At 35.5% G+C, this 20,943-nt stretch overlaps 1 long non-coding RNA gene across 1 annotated transcript in view; it reads left to right on the forward strand.

Annotated features, from left to right (window-relative positions):
- LOC135178127 (uncharacterized) overlaps positions 1–20,943 on the forward strand; it is a 56,586-nt gene that overhangs the window by 18,454 nt on the left and 17,189 nt on the right. The window lies entirely within an intron of this gene.

Here is a 20,943-nt window from a genome sequence, read left to right on the forward strand (position 1 = left end):
TGTTGAGGTGGAACTTTCTGTGCTGTAGTTGACATCCATTGCTCCTTGTCCTATCACAGGGCACAAGTGAGAAGCGGCTGTCCTTCCTTCTTGACACCCAGCCCTCAGATATTTATGAACATTTAATAAATCTCCTCTCAGTCTTGTCTTCTCCAGAATAAACAGCCCCAGATCTCTCAGCCTTTCCTCATAAGACATATGCTCCAGTCCCTTAATCATTCTTACAGCCCTCCATCATTGATAGGACACCCAGTGAAGAAGTTAAACTTTTTGCTGTCAGAAGCATAGTCTTTAAAATATGTTTTCTACATAAGTCTGTTCTGATATAAGTCTTTTTTTAAAGGTGTCACAATTGTACATCTATCCACGTATTTTAATAGCGCCCAATCTTACAGCATGACAGTCTCTCCTGCAGCTCCTTAAGCATGAGTATCATCACAGAAACATTCCAGTTGGAAAAGACCCCTAGGATCATCAAATTCAACCTTTATCCCTACTCTTCAAAGTTCAGTCTTAAACCATATCCTCAAGCCCTGCTTCCAAATGACTATTAAACATATCCAGGGTTGGTGATTCAACCCCCTCCCATGCCAGTGATGGCCCACTCTTTCTGTGAAAAAATGTTTCCTAATATCCAGTCTAAACTTACCCAGTCACAGTTTGAAGCCACTACCTCTTGTTGCTATTTACCTGCAAGAATAGACCACCAGCAGCCTTTCCACAATGTCTGTTCCGGTAGCTCTAGACAGCAAACTAACCAGCTCCTTCAGTCGCTCTTCATAAGATTTATTTTCCAGGCCCTTGACTAGCTTTGTTGCCCTCCTCTGCACTTGCATATATGTATGTGTGTATGTATATATCCTGCTCTTGTAAGCTATGCACCTTTCACCATTAAACCTACTATTTTCTGTAGTAGATTAGAGTGTTTGTCTCTTTTTTTAACACTCTTAGGCTAACAGCAGTATGACGCCTGCTAGTGCCACTGTGCATAAGAAATTTGCAAGTTCATGAGTTTAAGTCATAGACACCATGAGCAGACAGACACAGCTTTCCTATGTTTTTTTTCTAAAAGTTTCTTTGCTTGATCCTGCAGTGGTTTTTCAGAAATATCTACCTCAATGTAAATTTAACCTCGATGTAAATTTAGTTCTTGACATGCCACCAATCTTGTGCTGAATCCTTCTTTCTTTGTCAGCTACAGACAATATAGTTTTGATTGTTATTAAACATATATTTGATTTCCTTTTGTCTTATTCTCACTTTAATTTTTCCCTCTCCTTTCCAGGCAAGCAGAGTAATAGTTATTCATCTCTTAGTTACTCATCTAGAGCCAGCTTAAATGAAGACACAACAATATAATATAATTGCAAACTTGAGTAATCCCATTGCCATTATGTGCGTTGGTGATTGTAATTAATTGCTGGCTGGTAGTACTAAATACATGACCTTAGAAGACTTAGTAATGTTATGCTATGCACGTTGGTCAAGAACAAGAAAATTAATCTATACCATTTTAGTTCTAAGGCAGCTATCATTGTATGTATCTAATTATAATATTTTCCAATATAAAACATTATTTTAGCATCTAGTTTCTTCACTCAGGAGTGGCTCAGTGTTGAATGGGCTAATAGTCGTCATTATATGTTTAAAGCGAAGGAAGAAAGGAGGAGGTTGTATAATCCTTGTTCCAATGAATAATGAAAATTGCATTTTTAACTCTAGATATTAGACTGAAGTTCTTGTTTAGCCTGTTTCCCTCTTCCAATAAAGAGTAACTCTCTCTGTAATTCTTAAGGGGAAGTGGTTTGCTTTGTATGCAAAGACTTTCAGTGGCAGAGATCCTACAATCTCTATGGAGAAATCATTCAAATACTTCCAATCTACTTAAACTTTGCTCATAAGTCTTTCTAGTTAGGTACTAATTTTCCATCTGAAGAAGAGCATAGTATTCCAACTGAATCTTTACTAGTTCCAGGTAAAGTTAAGAGAATCTGCTGCCTCAATTCATGTAGGTTATGCTACTATTCCTAAGTATGGATATTATGTTTGTGCTTATTCCAGTGTCACAGTATAGTTTTGTTCAGATTTCGTGACAAAAGCCTATTCCATTTCTTATGGAAATACCACCTACCTAGAAGGTCTTGTTCTTTGTGGTTTATTTCTGTCTAATGCAACTTCAGTTTTTCTGATTTATCAATATAATTTTAAATTCTAATGTTGTCATTCACTTTTAGATCCTGTCAGTGTCCTTTCATTTGGGAAAATGTCCAGACAGATCTGCAGAGTCTGTACAGAAGCTTTTTTCTGTAGGCTGCCTATGGGAATGCAAAGAGAAACACTTAAAAGAAACTTTGAATACGTTTAAAATTTAACATCTTTGGCTTTTTCTCCATCTATTCTGCCTAACTGTAGAATAAAATTAGAGTAGAAGTTTTAAGATTTATTATTAACAGGTCTGTTGTAAGTCTTCCATTTCACTGTTTTTAGTTTATCAATAGTTTAACATATTCCAATTATTTACTTTTTTATACCCTTATTTTCTCCTTTTTGCACTCTTGCTGTTTGCCACGACTTTTCAAAGAGTACTACTTATAGCTCTGAGAATTCATCAGCAGTTTGATACAGTACTTGAAAATTAAGCCTACCACACCCATTGCCTCTGAAACATATAATTTATCTCAGTGTGCTTCAAGTTATTCTCTCCTTATCCAGTACTTAGTGACAGCAATCAAGTAATAGCTGGCTTCTTAATGCAGATTGACAAAGATGAGGCAACAAACTCTTTAAGAGTTTAGTTTTAAAATTGATTAACAGCCATATTTTGACCTCAGTTAATGAAGATGATGTTTTCTAGAGTTGAAAACTGAAGTTAGTAGTTTAATACTACCCCTATTCCCCTTATAGCAGAAGTCTCCTAATTTAACAGAGTTGTGCACTCTAGTACATATTCAGACTCTGCATGCAAATTCAGTCTGAGAGCTATTGTATTTCTGTAGTCTTAGTAATAATGCTGTTTTGTTTTGGTTTTGTGTTGGTTTTTTTGGTTGTTTTTTTTTAATCAATTGGATTGAATCTGTTACAATTGATACTCCTTGTATCCATGAATTAGTTTTGGAATACTTCTTCATAGTATATCACACTTCAAAGCACATGCCCTTATGAGCATGAAATGAGTCTTTCTTGACCTTAATCTTGCACTATTCTGTAGGTAAAATAGAGGCCATACGTTCTGTCCTTTTGATTTCTTAAAATTGAGCTGCCATTTTACAATCCTTTCTTAGTAGGTGGAAGACAAAAAGTACTTGCTAATCGAAGTCTGTCACTTTCTCTTAATCTCATTCTAGTCTTAGTATTCCTTTATGTTCCTATCTTGTCTGTAGGAAGTTATAGTAGCTCAGCTAACTTTAGAAACTTTTACTTCAGTCAGGATGGAGTGGTAGCAAATATTTCCAGTTAGATGTAAAACATCCTCTTGTAATTCAACTATTTTCTTAGCATTTTGAGCAGTCTATGAAAGTAACACTACAACGTAAATAGTGTAGCCCACATAATGTGCTTGCAACAGTTTCAACTAAGCCCTTTAAGAGCATAAGGTTTTTCGAAGACCACAAGACTTTTGAACCCACTCCTTGATATTTTATTACTGTTGAATGATCTGAGCCATGAACAACTTGTTGGTTTTATACATGGAAAAACAAACAAACAACCAAACCAAACAAAAAAACCCTCAAACAACCAAAACACCACCCCCCCCAAAAAAAAAAAAAAATTCCACACAATGTTAATCTGCTTGCCTTTATGTTCATGGAGTTTTACTTTGTGGATTTAGCTGGGTCCCAGAACTCTTAAGAAAAATATTGCTTTCACCCAATGTCACCCTTGAATACATACAAAACTCACAAAATCTTACTGGTTTTGGTATGAAACCACAGAGTTTGGCCCAAGTTCATACAAAAAAAATATACAAATCTTTCAGTGAATTTTGGGCTGGGTTCCCAGTTTGCCATGAAGCATTGAACCAAGCAGGTTTTTTTGTGTTGTGTTGTTTGTTCTGTATGCTTTGTTTAGAAACCATGTCAAAACGTTTCTAACATCTTAACTGACAGTTTGTTTTCTCTGTAGCACTTCAACAAAAAATTTGCTGCATGCACTTTCAGTGTCTACACCTATAGTACTCCTGGATTTATTTCTTACTGGCTGGAGCAATGTACTGTAATTAAAGAACTGAATTATAACCGATCTGAAGGAGGTATCACTGAGTTATCTTGAATTAGTATAAACTAAAATCAGTCATGCTGAGAAACTAATAAGCTGAACCAAAAATTATCTGCTACTAATTAAGATGGCATGGAGATACGCAATTACAAACTAAGTGCTAATGGACTTTTCCTTAGAAAGGGCTTGATACAGTTCATTGAAACTGTAATTTTGTTGTTGAGTGTTTACTTGCACTTTGTTAATATCTACTGTTAAAGCTTCAAAATTCCTTTCTTTAAATCTGGTGTGCTGTGATGCTTTGTTTATTTCATGCTAAATTTCATTGCACGTGCAGTGTATGTCAGTTACAAAACAGCAGCTTTGCTAATGAGTTGGCTAATATGGTGAGTTGATTCACTTAAAGCAGTGAATTAAGTTTAGAACTCTCCTTACTATCTTTGCTCAGAGCAGTAGTTAATTAAAACATGGCAGTAGAACTGTAAGTGAAACACTGGTGTGATATCACTCAAAAAGCAATATAGGAACATACTGCTTAAAAGGTGGTGTTGCTTGCTTTAACAGAGAATTAAGAATAAACTGGCAGAATGCTGTATTGAACTTGTAGACTTTGTGATGTTAGTTATCATATTCCTACTTATCTTCTGTCCCCCTAAAATCCTTGAATGCATTTATTGTGGCAGATGACCAGACTTTGTCCCAAGTATAATTAAGCATGAAGATGAAATATCTCCTAAATGATGAATGGCAAAATCTCCCTTGAAAAAAATTAGAGACTTGTTTAGGCTACTCCAATTACCCATCTAAAGCTTTCCACGGCTGAAAAAAAACCCCATCAAATATAGGGAGAGATACACTGTTACTTGACATTGACTGAAATTACTGCAAAACAGTTACTTTCTAGCCAGCACACACAAAGAACTCAAGTATAATCCCAGAAATTATGGGAGTCTATCACAGTGTTATCTGTTCCAGTGCACAGATTCCAGGATAAATGTGTTTACAGACTTAGAGCACATTCTTGGCATTTTTTTTTTTAATATCATAAAAAGGCAGCCAGAGTAACACATGTTGACTGCAGCTCAAGTGTAACAAAATTCCCAATCAGTCAGGGGCCTATCTTTCAGTTTTATTAGAAAATTGAAGGAATTAGAAATTCAGAATTTAGAAAATTTAGTTTTGTCTTTTTTTTAAATAGAAAGTGCACATTTATTTCATCAGTTTCTGTTCATGAGGAAGAAATTTGTGTGTGTGTATACATATGTATGCACATATATATGATAATATATATATATAGAATCCATTCTTAAATTTAAAAAGCTTTGTGTGGATGGTTGTAGTTTGCAGTCTGTAAGGCAAAATATTTCATCTCTCTGTGACATGTGAGATGGTACCATCTGGCTATGAGCATTTAAAATCCATGTGCTTCAAGAAATAATTTTAAATATTTTTGTTATTTGAAATGCATAGATTCTGTCAATGTCTTTCAGCAGGAAAGTAAATAACACTAATGATGATTGTAACGGTGCTTCAGCATCTGTTCTTAGGCACTGCTGCATACTATCTGAAGAAACCCGAGGCCCTATTCTTTGCAGATAGAGATAGGGAAATGTCAGAAAAAACTTACATATTCACTATGCCACTTGTTTTCTATTGTGTATTAGGATAAACTAGGAAACAAAAATTCAGGTATTTATATTCCAATTCCTGTAGATAAAAAATAATTTTTGAAGAGTGCACATGATATGGCAGTATGTGCAGTTTCTGCTACTCTGGTTCTCTAGAAAGGATGTTTGTCTTGGTCTGCAGGTTGTTTTTTCCCTCAGGTAGGAAGTGCTGTCTTTGCAATTATATGTCTCAGGGCACATGTATATTGCACTGTGTAATTCATCCTGGCAGTGGGAAGGACTATACTGCTTGATCTAACACAACAATTCTATGTTCTCTGGTCCTCAAAAGGAGTTGATGAAATAAAATCATGAAGAAAAATCAATACTATAGACACTATGTGAAGAGACTTAAGAGATAATGCAATGTCTTTGATAGAACAAATATTATATTTAAAAGCACTATTGTCTTCAAGAGAATTTAAAATACTTAAGATCCACTGCAAATCTATCCCAATCATGGCACTTATTCAAATAGACATACCTGTATTAAGTGTTTAGTCTCTCTCATAACACCGTCCAACACATTCTTCTCAAATGGTAATTCTGGTAGTAGTCTCTTGAACAGTCTTGAAGGTAGCCTCTGAATTTTGTTAGTGAATGAGCTTGGCTGTTTCCTTGTAAAACACCTATAAATTATGGGAAAGGAGAGGCTACTGCTTTTCAGTTTATTATGTCGTATTACAGCAGAATAAAATCTGTTAGCATACCTCACCTCTTCTGCCAGTCTGTAACACTGACTGCTTTTAAATTGTGCTTATTTCACTGCAGAGGTAACCAAAGTCAATGAACCTTTGCAACTTATCTTGTTGCTCACTGCTTTGTTAATCTCTGTTCTTGACTGTTTCACTCTTTTCATTCTAAGAGATATTTTTGGCCTTCACCTGAAGTATTCCAAAACGAGTTTCAAGGCAAGAAATGTACATTTGCCGAGCAGAAATATTGGAAACTTAGAGCCTGTTGTGTGCCAGTGTTGGAAGCATGGAATGTTAGTCTCTATAGTTTACTTCTTGCCAGTGCATAATGAGTTTCATTCACACCAAGGGCTTTTCTGCACCCTGGTGTACATTTATCTATGCAATAAGTTGCTTTAAAGATTGAGTTCCACATTTGGTACTAGTAAACTATATAAGAAAAGAGAGAAGCATCACAGAGATAATAATTTTAGCCAGAAAAACATAATTAAGCCAAATCTGCCAATAATAATTAAATTTTGGAGTCTGCTCCAGAGGGAAAGATTAATTCTCATTGCAGTAAGTGGAATTCTCCTAAGCTTTTCAGTGATTGTAGAATTAGTATAAGCTTATTCTCTAGCCTTAAATTTTACTTCACAGTCACAAGTTTGGTTTATAAGTGAACTAACAAAAGATAGTAGATGCCATAGTACATGGGCAAAAAAGAAACTGAATTATTGTATATAGCCCAGTTGGTCACCGCTAAGAAGGACTTTCCCAGATTCTTTAAGTGTAAATGCATCTGTAGTGGCAATCATTCATTTTGATCAAACATGACACTGTTCTGACACTGAGAGGTTAAGATCAGAAGATTAAAATTTGGAATTATGTGTGGGTATTAGGAATACTGTGTGGGACAAAAAGGTTCCCATACATGCTTTAAAAGACATAATAGGATCTATGGCAGCCAACACACTGAGCAATTCAATGTTCCCACATTTAGAGCTAACCAAAAAGAAAAAAACTCCTCATTAAATCCTTATTCAAAGGTGTAGAAAAACCTTTCCCTCTGGTCAGGATTTATACCACAAACTTTCTTTCAGAAAGATGACTAGCATTTATTAGTTTATTTCTGGGGAAAAAGAGGAAATAAAATTATGTGCTAGTTCTACAACTGTCTTGATAAGAACAAAACAACACCCACCCCCCCAAAACCAAGCACCAAAAAAACCCAACCAACGAGAAACAACCAACCAACAAAAGAACAACCAAACAAATCTAACTATTAAAGGTAGACTTGGATTAGCTATATTTTTCTGACTACAGATGTAATGATTTCTGATTTTTTTCCGTCATATATTTTACTAAAATCCACCAACATAACAAATGAGGAACTCAACCTTTAGAGTAAGAGTTATTGCATAGATAAATATCCACCAGGGTGCAGAAAATCTCTTGAGCTCAGCTATGTTAATTTATTTCCAATATAATGGAGCAATTTCAGCTTGATAAATGAGCAATGATGTTTTAAGTAAATACAAATTGAATGGATTTGTATTAGAAGCTAGTCTTGGAGCCACTCAGTCCTACCAAGGCTGTGAGAGTTTGTGATGAAACACATATCATTTGTGAAATAAAAGAAAATATTGAAGGGGAAATGAGAAGAGGCAGGACGACAAACTAGTGATAGAATTCATAGTTGCTAAACTTTAAGAGAAGGCTGAATATAGCATCAGTAATAGAGATACAGTTATGCTCTACAGAATGCATTGACTAGAAAAATGAAAAAGGGGTTTTCTTACTTTACAGCTGTCTAATCTTATGATCTATCCTTGAATTTTCCTGCATGTAGCACCCATCCATTTGTCATTGCTGCTGCGGCTTCTGTCAGAATTAGTCTTGAATTTTATATTGGATTTTAACCTTTTCCTTTACCCTTTCCCTCGTGTCTTTCTGTTCTCCAGATAGCATGCAATTACCTTTGATACATAACTAAATATGCTAATATTAATTTTTCCTATGCTATCTGAAGTTACAAGTGTTGCCGTCCTTACTTTCTGAACTTCTGTGGCACTTTAATATGATGTTGCACTTCAAAAGCTTCAATCATTTCCTCATCTTCTGCCATCTGGATTCATTTTACTGACCTAATTTGATGTAGTGTGATATAATCCCTCAGTGTCAAGTGCTTCCATATCATATGCACATAAAACAGATTTTTGCCATTATTTTCCAGATGATATTTTTGCCCTCAGAAAATTAGCAGGATCAACTGTGTCTCCTTGTATTTATAAATGAGCTGGGAAATGACCATTTTTTAAAAGGGCTGGGTTTTTAGTTTCTGCCATTTAGTATTTAGTTCAAATTAAGTACCTGTATTATCTCTTGTAGCTGACTCACTTTTATGGCAACTAAGTAGATCTTGATTTTTTTCCATTAATTTCAGTTCATTAATGAGGCTATATTTAAACATTGCTATTCATAGCATAATTTTTGATCACTAAAGGGAGGAGAAAAGATGTAGTATGTGTAGTATTACAGAATGAGTCCGTTTAGAGACAAAATTACTGTGAATGATATATGTGACATGCTTTACTCTTATATTTGTAGCTATGTATTACCATCTTGTATTTTCTTTTATTATGTTGCATTGCTACAATGTAATAATTGCCTGTAAAAAGACAATTGTTTAGAACCAAATACCTACATCAAAATTCTTCTGGCCACTAAGTAGGCTGTGAGTCTGGATACAAACCAAATACTTTCTCCCATATACACCAATAAATGTATCCTGTTTAAGCCCATGCCTTAGGTAGATGGTAAACAGTGTGCTTGTGTATCTGTGCCCTTTGATTCAATTGGCCTCAAATCATAGCTAAAGACTATGAAAATCTGGAATCAAATATTTCCCCAAATGGAATTACACATTGAAATACAAGAGTAATGACTCCCAACTTCACAAATGTGTAAATGTGTGTGTTTCTGCCTATACTATATAATTGTTCTGCTCTCTTTTAGAGGGACCCTACAAGTTTTGAACAGTTACAGATTTAATATTTTACTGGCTACTCTCCAGATTTGCATATACATTTACATTATGTTACTTGTACATTTATTTGAAATCTCTGCTGGATACAAATCAAACTTTCATCATGTAATAGTGCATGGAAAAAAAGGGAAGAAAATGCTTTAACATACCTGCCAGTATGTTTATTATCTTTGAAGGCTATTCTGCATATTTTTACCATGTCTTGTGCTTTTGGTGCAGCTGAAAAAAAGAACAAAATAAAAGGACAGAATTATGTGCTAGAAAAAAAGCTAGAATTGATGTTGCCATTCATGATGATGATTTACATCTTCCATTTTTCCCTCTCTGTAGATTTAGTTTATTTTCTTTCATCTACAGTATATCATTTTGCTTCACTCTTGAGTAGATCTGTCTTCCTCATGTTTTCTACTGATTTTTTACTCTGTTTTTCTTAATACCTTTCCCTTGTCGTGTTTCTGCTCTGGATTATCTTCAAAGACCTTGTTTTAGAACTGGTTCAGGAATTTCCTTGCAGTAAGAGAATATTTTTAAAGACTTATTTCCAATAAATTGAAATAAATACTGATTGTGGGAAGCCATTAGTTACTGTGAAATTTCTGTTTGAAGTATACCCTTACATATGTTGGGTTACAGTGGTGTGATGACTTAATGTGATACCTGATAGTTGTCAAAAGTCTCCAGGAAAGGATGTACCAAGAGACACATCCAAAGTAGCTAGTCACAATTTTTCTGTGATTATAACCAGTATGCTTTCAGTAATAAGATTTTTCAATAATAATAATCAGGCTTAGTAATTTTTTATGCACATATGCTCTGCACTATTTAGTAAGCACAAGATATAAGGTGAAAGGTATAAATGGATACATTTATAAAAGGAGGAAAGAATGGAAATGAATGAGGAAGAGGCAAGAATGGTGAATAACTGAAACCAGAGGACTACCACTCTATGTAATGACTAACATAAAGGTCAGACTAAAGACCAGCTTCACAGTAAATATGAACACTTTTACTATGGAATTTGCAATAAAACATTTCAAAGTAGTGTGTTTTAGAGTTACAGTTGTTTGATCAATGCAAAAAAAAATGTTTACAGACCTAATGTAAACAATTAGTTTTGTTTTGTTTGGACTGTTTTGTTTTCCCCCTCCTGGTGTGTATAAGCCCAGGTTTTTTAGAACTTTCTAAATAGGAATTGCTGCTGAGGTTTTACTTGGTATATCATTCTTAAAGGCAAAGTAATATTAAAATATCAGAAGTCTTATTCCTCTATGGCTGTTGCAGAGGTGTTCTATATCCAGGTGATATAAAATCAGGTTTTCCCTAACCCCCTTTTTCCATAACTAGGTTTTCTTAGCATGTAAGTAAAGAACCTTAAACCATTTATGATTTCTGATGAAGTCTGAAGGCTCTACAGGTCTTTCTTAGTGTTGATTACATATGGCTCCTAATAGCAATAACCACCAATGCTTTTTTTACATTAAATCCCTATTTTATAAAGAGTTTGAAGATGGATATCATGGTTTTGGTAGGTATAGAAATGATGTAATCAGAGAAAAGAAATATTCTAAGATCTATGTTAGTAAAATTCTTTATGAATGTTTACTTTTTACTAAATTATTTTAAAGCCAAACTTCAGCTTGGCCACAAGTGATAACAGATACTGCTGATTTGGAAAAATAATAGAAAGTTTAGGTAATTATTTTAGTAATAATGTAAAATTTCCTTCTCTTATACCTAATTATGAGATAGAAGTAAATCCACTTTTCATATAAGATTATTAACTTAACAGTGTCTCTTTAAGTTGTGAGGATGTGCAGAGTAGTTAGGAATGTGAGATACTGAAGGGTACCAAATGTGTAGTGTGATGTTGCTAGGCAACTCTCTCATTGTTTTAAAGAAAACACATAGAGCTGGTAACAGCTTTCAAAAGCTCTAGGCCCTTGACAGTAACACAGACCCCAAAAGCATATAGAACAAAAATCTTCCAAAACGAGCTGTAATATGTAATTCAAACCCCCCCCAGTGCTAGCAAAGGTGAGAACCTATTTGTTTAGCACATACAGTTATCTGTTAGAATTCTGTAACAAAATATTTTTGTGAAAATTGGGTTGTGTGTTTAAGTAAAAAAAATAAACACATGTACATCAGGTTGGCTTTTTGGAAAGAATTTCTTTCATAGCTTTCTGTGGTAGCAAATCTGTCTGTGTGTTTTAGATAGACATCACATGTCTGCAATCTAGAAAGGAAGGATATTACACAGAAGATATCCATGTGCATGTCCTTGTAGAATTATTTTTTTCTGTGCTGTCAAATTATGTATATTTTGACATCTCAGAGTCAAGCTCCTCTTTTTCAGTGTTGCAGGCCATAAAATAGCTGATAGTATAGTACACCAAGACCTATCAATATGGCAAAAGTTTTAATTGGGAAACAGCCCCCAGAGCTTCAAAAGAGAACCTACATATGTGCTGAAATAATGTAAGATATGTCAAAATTTGTCACACTATTTGATAAGTAGGTTTCCCCTGTCTCCTGGCTGTTCAAATGCAAACCAGCATAAATCCAGGATCCAGACAGCTCTGTGCTTCTACTAATATCCACATCTCTCAGTGCAGTGTTAGTATTTCAGGTGCAGTGTCATGTTAACTAATCCATGTCACTGTTGCAATATTCACACTTCCCCAGAATCATAGAATGGTTTGGGTTGGAAGGGACTTTAAAGATCATTTGATTCCAACCATCCTGTTATCGAAAGAAACACCTCCTACTTTCCCAGATTGTTCAAAGCACCATCTATCCTTGCTTTGCGTAATTCCAGGGTTGGAACTTCTACAATTTCTCTGTGTAACCTGTTTCTATATCTCACCATATGCAGATTAAGTCAGCATCTAATTATTTTCCTCATTTCTGTAGGGATGCTCTAACCATTATATGGCAGGAGCCTTGCTGTATCCCTAGTTGTATTAGGTTTTATCCATTCTGGTCAACAAAAAGCATACTTGAGTCTCTAGCTAGTTAAATCTGTCACTGGAAACTTCTGAACTCTTGAAATGCTCTCTATGGTAAAATGATTGTTTAAACATACAGAATAGTTGATTTTCACCTTGCTTCTTGCCCTGCAAATAGCAGACTAGCAGAGGTGTGACTTGACAGTAATAGGGTGTATATTTTTCTGTTGTTACATCTGTCTATCTAGTTTAGTTCTTTTATTCCACTTTGTAAGGAGACATTTTTACAGTATAAGTTTTGTTAAAAATGATAGTTATCTTTTGGGAAATTTTGGAACATGAGATAGCTTTCTTAGTTTTGAACATGAGTCTATGTAGCATAATAACTTGAATCTAAAGTAAGCTTCTAATGCATGAAGAGGAATTAAAACAGTGTAAGGGGATATCATACTTAACGTATTCTCTTTGACTATATTTGGATGCCAGGATCTCCTGAGCTTTGTATCCTTTAGATAGTTATATATTTAGTGTTGATATAGTTCTATTTAGTAATGTTCAATAATTAATCTTTCATGCTCTTTCTCTGGACCCACAGAACTTTCTGCACCCACAGTGTCCTCCAACTAGGAGATATGCAATTCAGTATAGCACTGTATGTTGAATCACCACCTTTGATTTTCAAACCTTTTATCTGTTAATTTAAGCTCCCAGTACTTGCATAAACAGAGGTAGTGAATAGTCTATGATTTTTGTGGGCTTCCAAATCCTCTTTTTCAAGTTGAAAAATCCTAGTGTACCCGTTCATAAGGAAAGTGTCACTTTGGGGTTTTTTTCAGTTATTTTATATCCTTTTTGGGATTAGGAGAGAAGAGTATTCAAGGGTACAAAAAGCCTTTTTTTTTTTTTTCTCTTTCATGTAGTATTTTTTTTCCTTCTGTTTTTCTCATAGTTATTCCTAGCAGTTGTGTCTCTTTTTGGCTACTGCTAATCATGACAAATTGTGATTTTTCTCTCAGCAAGTAATTTCATTAAAGAAATAATGTTCTTTCATGTTTCTTTAAAGAAAGACTGTTCTCCCCTGCACTCAGATTTTCAGAAACACTTTTTAACATCAGCCTATCCAACTGTTGAGATGTTTTCTGCATTTTCCTGATGAGTGAAATATTTTTTTTTAAAGTATTGATGGGAGAGAATAAGCAATGAGTTGAATGTCTTTATCTGTCAACTATTGTCTGCGAAGCAGGGTTTGCCTTCAGTGGGAGGATCTGTGTGAACACAGCAAAAATCTGCTTTGAGAAGCTACTTAAAAATTAACCATGCCCAGTAATAGAGGAACGTTTATGCTACACATTGAAGACTAGTAGCAGTACTGCTGTCACAAACAAAAAAGGCAAAAAGCTCATGTAAGTTACATTATTCAATAGAATAATGTATGTAATTTTGCATTTTTATAGTGGCACCATGTTTTTATTCATGACAGCAGTTCATTGGGTGTGAAATTACAGATGCATAAATAATCCCTGTAATCTGATAGTTGATCAAATTTAAGTGATCTTAAATTTAAGCAGGAAATATCCATACATAACAATATTGTCTCCATTGCTCATCTAGAAATGATGGGGGTTTTGCGTTTTGTTTCTACAGAAAGATAAATAAGCAAATACATTTAAAAACTGGCAAACCTCCTGCAAATTTTGTGTAATGTCTATTACTAGACATTCTTTCCATAGTAAAATGGAGCCTGTTTATGTTATGCCTCTTCTGAGCACTTCTTTTGAGCCTCCAGAATGGACAGAGTATAGTAAGTTCTAGCACATCATTGGGATCACTGTACGGTACTGTTGTAGTAGTAGGCTATCTGATGGGAAAGAAAATGCATTTATGGTTTTAAGGCTGTGTAGAGTGATACTGATATTGCACCTGTAGATATGTGAAGTCCACAAATAGTGCTTTCATGGCTTGTGTCATGAGAGGGCCTAGCTTTCTCCTGTGCTAAGTGACACTATTTGTGATTATGATTGATTTGATTTAGTCATGTATAGGTTTTCCTGTAGTCAATTTTTTCTAGTTGATGGCAAATCTGGTATGTCCTGTAAATATCAAATCTAATTTAATGCCATTTTAATATAGCTTCAGGACAGAAAAAGAAAAGTTTGGGCATTTTTAAATGATGCTAACACAATTGGACATGGAGTGTAAAGTTATGTGGTTCTAGATATTTAATACATTCAAAAAATTATACACATGTATTGAAATTTTTGTTACTTCTAACAGAAGTTAGCAAGTATTATTCTGTATTTTTTTTGTGTTGCAGAAATAGATATATAGGGATAAAGATCTATACTGCTGATATTGAAGGAACAGTTGCATACATGACATATTGAAAAAAGTCACTGAGTAATATTCTGAAAAACTTTTACTAGTTTTAAGACCACTGTGAGCTTACAGCAGTTAAAAAACAAACAAACAAAACACAACTAATAATCATAATTTATAAATAAAACCCCCCCAAAAAACAAGGTGGATTTTTCTTCAGGTCTGCTTACGTGCACAGTTTTCTGTTTTCCATTGTGAGTCAGAATCAACATTTAAAACAGTCATCTTAGAATCAGGTTTGTAGTTAGGACAAAACTGTGGGAATTACGTAGTGTATAAATATTGCTCTTTGCAAGCATATAGTACTGTGAGCATCCATCTCTGTAGTACCATGTCTCAGCAGGGTAAAGATTTAGATCTCAAGATTTTTATAGGTCATTTTACTTCTGAGAGACAGCACTCTGAATACGTGAGGTACATAGCTTCACCATGTCAGTGCTGAAACAAGATCGATTCTGGTTTGTTACATTATCATTTTGGACAGGAAATGGTGTATAAGTATTTTTCTCTTTTGCCTCCCCCTCCCTGTCAGTTGTTTGGAAGGGTTGTTTGAGGCTTTCTAGGTCCAATTGTAGGTATTGATGTATTGCGTTTCAGTGCCATGTTTAGAAGGTGTGAAAGCTTCATCAATTTTAGTGAAAGTACAGCAATATGGATTTCCATCTATTCTTCAAAAGCTCATTCATCTGTATGGATGCCTATGCAGATGACTGTCTAAAATGCTTACCTTCTGTTTCACAGCTGCTGGTATTGAACTCCTTAGATTAAAGATGTCTTGGATATGCTGATCACATATCCTCCTGCAAATCTCTATACAGCAGCAGAGAGTAGGCTTGTCAGCATTTCTAGCTCTCCAACAAACAGGGCAAGAACGTCCACAGCAGTAAAGTCACTAAAGATGAAAACATGGGAAATTAGACACCTAAGTACTTCTGAAACTCCAGTGGCACCCATCTTAGTTGAATTTTGAATTTTTGTTACACACCTTCTTGCTTGATACTAACCATTGCCAGGCAGTTGTTTACAAGTAGGAGTCCAGTAGTGGACAAACCAAGAGAAAATAAAATGACAGAATGAAAATGCAGGTTTTGAGTACTCTGATTCCACTCAAGTTAAAATATTTCATTTTTCCAGACTGGTTGTAAGTGCTAAATTTAAGAAATGGGATGTTAGCATAAAAATAATACAGAATGCCTGATGCCTGGATGGACAGGTAGAGGAAGACATTGGTAAATGAGTGGATTTCTCCCGTTCAGTAATGAAATTAAAGTCAATTTAAGTTGATTTGGTGAGCTAGGAATAGTGAAGCGAGGCTTAGATGACAAAAGAAAACATCAAGATGTTTAGTCATATTGATTGATTTTACTAAATTCTGGATCTGAGAAATAAGTTCTTTCCTTCAGAAATATTGTTTATAAGTCACTGTGTTGTCAGACATGTTGAAAGACAAAGATTAAGAATTGAAGACCAGCATGGTGGCATCTGTCAAGGTCCAGAGAATAGAGATTAACAATATCCAGAGGAGCAAGACCTGTTCTTATAGATTACCGTGTTGTGAAATTAAAGGATAAAGTTGAACAGAGGGAGAAAGAAGGGTAGAGAGATGTGTGCATAGCCCAGGGATATTCTTCCGTGGAGTTTGTCAGCTCTTCTGGTGGAGGTGCTCTTCTAGAGGTACTCCTTTTGGCAGGCATTGCTCATGTCTTTTTATACAGGTTTTTAAACTGGTGTCCAGGTACAGGGGCCCGGGGAATTGTCCTGTGTATTCATGCATTCTCAGGGGTCTGGCAGCACTGGGGAGGGCCTCTGCCCCCTCCCTATGCTGCTTATCTGTCCATAACCCAAATACACATAAGCCTTTTCTCTTCGGGTTAGCTGATGTAAGGCGTGCACATCCTGGGCATTCAAGCCAGGCTGAGGTCTGGGAAGTCCACAAAGGTACTGTGTCTCTGTTGACTTGCATCCCTGAACTTTTGGCCAGGAATCTGGTCTGAGTCTGGGAAGTTAACAAAGGCAATTTTTATCTTTGTTGATTTGAGCAAGGGAGAGATGATTTAGACTCTCACAGCATCCCAAACAATTAATTTGGATTATCTGTCCTTAAGTAACATGAATTTGAGAAGCCGAGTTTATCATCTTCTAGCAGAGCAGAATGTTTCTGTGGCACTTTTTCCTTACTTAGAGTGGTAAATTGCTTTTAAAAATCCTGCACTTAACAGCTTTGAGTCATCACTAAGAAGCCATGAACAATGTTTTAATGGAGGTGGAGGCTATGAAGTTGGCTTATGAAACATGTTAATATCAACATATCTCTTAACCTGTTTATGCCTTGGAATGATGGTGATTTTTTTTTGTTGTTGTTTTGGTGGTTGTTTTTTGATGGTGAGGTTTTTGGTTGGTTGGTATTTTTCACAGAATCACAGAATGTCAGGGAGACCTCAAAAGATTATCTAGTCCAACCCCACTGTTAGAACAGGATGACCTCTATCAGATCACACAGGAACACATCCAGGCAGGTTTTGAGTATCTCCAGAGAGGGAGACTCCACAACCTCTGAGCAGCCTGTTCCAGTGTTCTATCATCTTACTAGTGAAAAGGTTTCTCCTCATGTTTACATGAAACTTGCTATGCCTCAACTTCCACCCATTGCCTCTTGTCCTGTCATTGGGCATCACTGAGAAGTGCCTGGCTCCATTCTCTTGCCACTCACCCTTTATGTTATTTATAAACATGAATGTGGTCATCTCTCAGCCTCATCCAAGCTAAAATGCTCCAGCTCCCTCAATCTCTCCTCATAAGAGAGATGTTCCATTCCCTTAATCATCTTTGTGGCTCTGCATTGGACTCTTTCAAACAGTTTCCTGTCCTTCTTGAACTGAGTGGCTCAGAACTAGACACATCTGTTGGGTTTTTTTTTTGGAGGGGTAAGGAGAGGAGTGCTGGGTCTTATGATTGCTGCATGACAGACTTGATAAAAGACGTTGTTTTCTTGCAGTCTAATATTGTATTTGAAGGTTTCATGATAGCACTGCCTTGTTTCATTTATGCTTAGTCTGGCCAGTGTGTACATAGGCTCACACTAAATACACTATCGTTTGCACACATGTACCTTAAAGCAAACCAAACCCCTTTGTTTCTAATTGTTAACTGATATTGCTGGGTGACAGTAAAATGGGGTGGGTGAAATACAGCCTTTTACATACTTAAAGGTGACACAATGTGTGCTGATACAGGATGATTTCTTTATGTTTTACTTTTCCTAAATAGTGTAGCTAAGCACTGAAATTATTCTGGGCAGTTATCAGTCAGACTCTGCAGTGCTGGCACTTCACTGGAGAAAACTGAAGTAAATTACACTAAATCCTAACCTTTTAAAACTATGAAATTACAAAAGAAGCTATTAATAACACTAGGAGATATATTTTTGAAATGAATCATTATGCACATCTAGGAGGATATTTCTGGCATATGTTTATGCATTCTTGATCCATATCCATCTGGCTCAGAAATCTGTCAGAGCGGGTTGAAAATTTATTTGAAAGATCTTAAAAGCCAACAATAAATTTGAACTTTGGCTTGTGCAGGATGTAGGAAAAATGCCTTTTTCAGAATTCAGTGTAACATTTAGTATTTTCATGCTTTATATTTGCTTTTCCTCCATCATTCTTAAGGTAAGTGTCCATTTAAAAAATAAATGAATTATCAGCTAAGATTTTTTACCAAGCTGATCTTCAGATGTTAGCGCTTGTTATCAGGTATGCAACTACTGAAGATAAATTGTAATCACTGCCGCTGTCCAAAGGGTTCAAAACTGGACATATTATAGATAATGTTAAACATTTTTGACTTCATCTCCTAAATTTCAATAGCATTTAAAATTTTTAATTAGTTTAAGAATGCAATACTTACCAATACCCTATATTTTGGAGAATTCTCATATTGTTTTAAACTAAAGAATCTGAAGTAAATTACCTCTCCTATAAGGACAGGTTGATGGAATTGTGTCCATTCAGCTTGGAAAAGAGGAGGCTTTGGGAAAAGCTTATTGCAACCCTCTAGGGCCTGAAGAGGGCTGCAGGAAAGCTGGAGAGGGACTATTTATAAGAGCATGTGGTGACAGGACAAAGGACAATGCTTTTAAACTAAACCAGGGTAGGTTTAGATTAGACATTAGGAAGAAGTTCTTTGTTGCATGGTGAGACACTGGAACAGGTTGCCTGGAGAAGTTGTGGATGCCTCATCCCTTGAAGTGTATAAGACCAAGCTGGATGAGGCTTTGAGCAACCTGGTCTAGTGGGAAGTGTTCCTGCCTGTGGCAGGAAGGTTGGATCTAGATGATCTTTAAGGTCCCTTCCAACTCAAGCCATTCTATGATCTGCATAATTTTTAATTCATAGCTTTTTTATAAACCAAATTAAGAGTACTATTCTAACAACACTACATGTTTTTTGGTGGTTCTTCAGTAATACTTATTTTAATGTCTGTATTAGTAGAAAATAAGAAGCTGGAGTGATTAATTAGCTATATTCTTTAAATAATTTTTGAAAATAAAATAACAGGAACTCGATAGTGACTTTCACGCCAGAGCATCTCTTCTGATGCCCACCCATTGCTCAGTCACCAGTTTTCACCCTACTTAGCTCTGCAAGCACCATTCCTTCACAGCCTGCTCACTCTCTGAGTGACTCCTGATGACAAAACAGTAAAGTGATAAGCAGTGTCCTTCATGGAAATCTGAAAAGGAGATCAGAGAATGTGTAGATGGATACATGGTAAATACTCAATAGTGTTGCCAAGCATATGCTATATGCTGACAGGGTAACTCTCGTGCCACAATTTGGCTTTCAAGAAAGAGGCAGTTTAATACTGTGGATGAATGGGGGAGCTCTTGAGAGAGATCTAATACAGAAGGATGAGCAAAGCTTTTCTGCCACAACTATTTAAAAACTATTTAAAAGGAGTACTTCAGGTGCTTCAACACTGACTTTTCTTGATGGCCATAAAAATATCCATGCGTGTATCTTCAGTTTTTCACAGGTCAAAGAAAAGGAAGTCTGGGGTCTTGTCATAGTAGGAAAATGAGTAGATTACTTAATCTTTTTGGAAAAAGTTTGAGGGAAAGCAGTTTTATGTACAAAGTTGCTAAAATTTGTAAATAGGATTGAGGAGTGTATGCTTTTTTTTGTCTCCTGGTCTTTCTCTGAGTGTTTTTTGTCCCTCTTTCTCTCTGTCCTTTTCTCCTTTATTGTCTTTGAGTTCCTGGGTTTTGTTTTCGATTTTTTTTTTTAATTCTTACTCTCTGATTTCTCTCTAAAAAGACTCATTTTTAGTCATTGTAAATGTTGCAGTATGCTAAAATGTTGAATGGCATGTCGAATTCTGAGAATACTAATAAACATCTCAGTAAACCGTAGCAACAATTGATTGTACAAAGCTTTAGTGTCATAAAATGTACTTTTAAAAGAGTACTAAATGACATATAAGTGCCACAATTTCCTGACTATCTCAGAAAACATTAATCAGCAGAGCCTGAATAGGAAGATCTTTTTGTCAGCCGTGCTTTATCTGCTTCAATTTGCTCTGTATGTTTCCATGACAACTGGGAATAATAAAGTCAGTGAAAGCAAGACAAAACAACCTGCTTTGATTCATGTTGGTTTAATAAATGTGACTTTGGCAATCAGCTGTGGATCACAGATATTTTGTTTCTGGAACAGATGGGACATTTATTTGCATATATTTATTATCTTAAGGGGGAAAAAAAGGTAATTTATTGAATTTGGGGATTTTCTTATACCACAGTCTTGTTTTATGGCTATTACATACATAAATTTTCCCCTCCTTTTAATGTAGATTATTGTTGTTGTGGCTTTATCTCCTTTTATATATTTCTGTTTTCCTAATCTGTGTTCTAGAGATTTTGAAATGCATCTTAAAAGCTGAAAAGATGAGATATAAAAGTAGGGTTTGTGCCATTTTGTTATCTTTCCTTGAATTGATGCATTTTATATTTG

This window comes from Pogoniulus pusillus, chromosome 9, assembly GCF_015220805.1.
Source record: "Pogoniulus pusillus isolate bPogPus1 chromosome 9, bPogPus1.pri, whole genome shotgun sequence".
NCBI lineage: Eukaryota > Metazoa > Chordata > Aves > Piciformes > Lybiidae > Pogoniulus > Pogoniulus pusillus.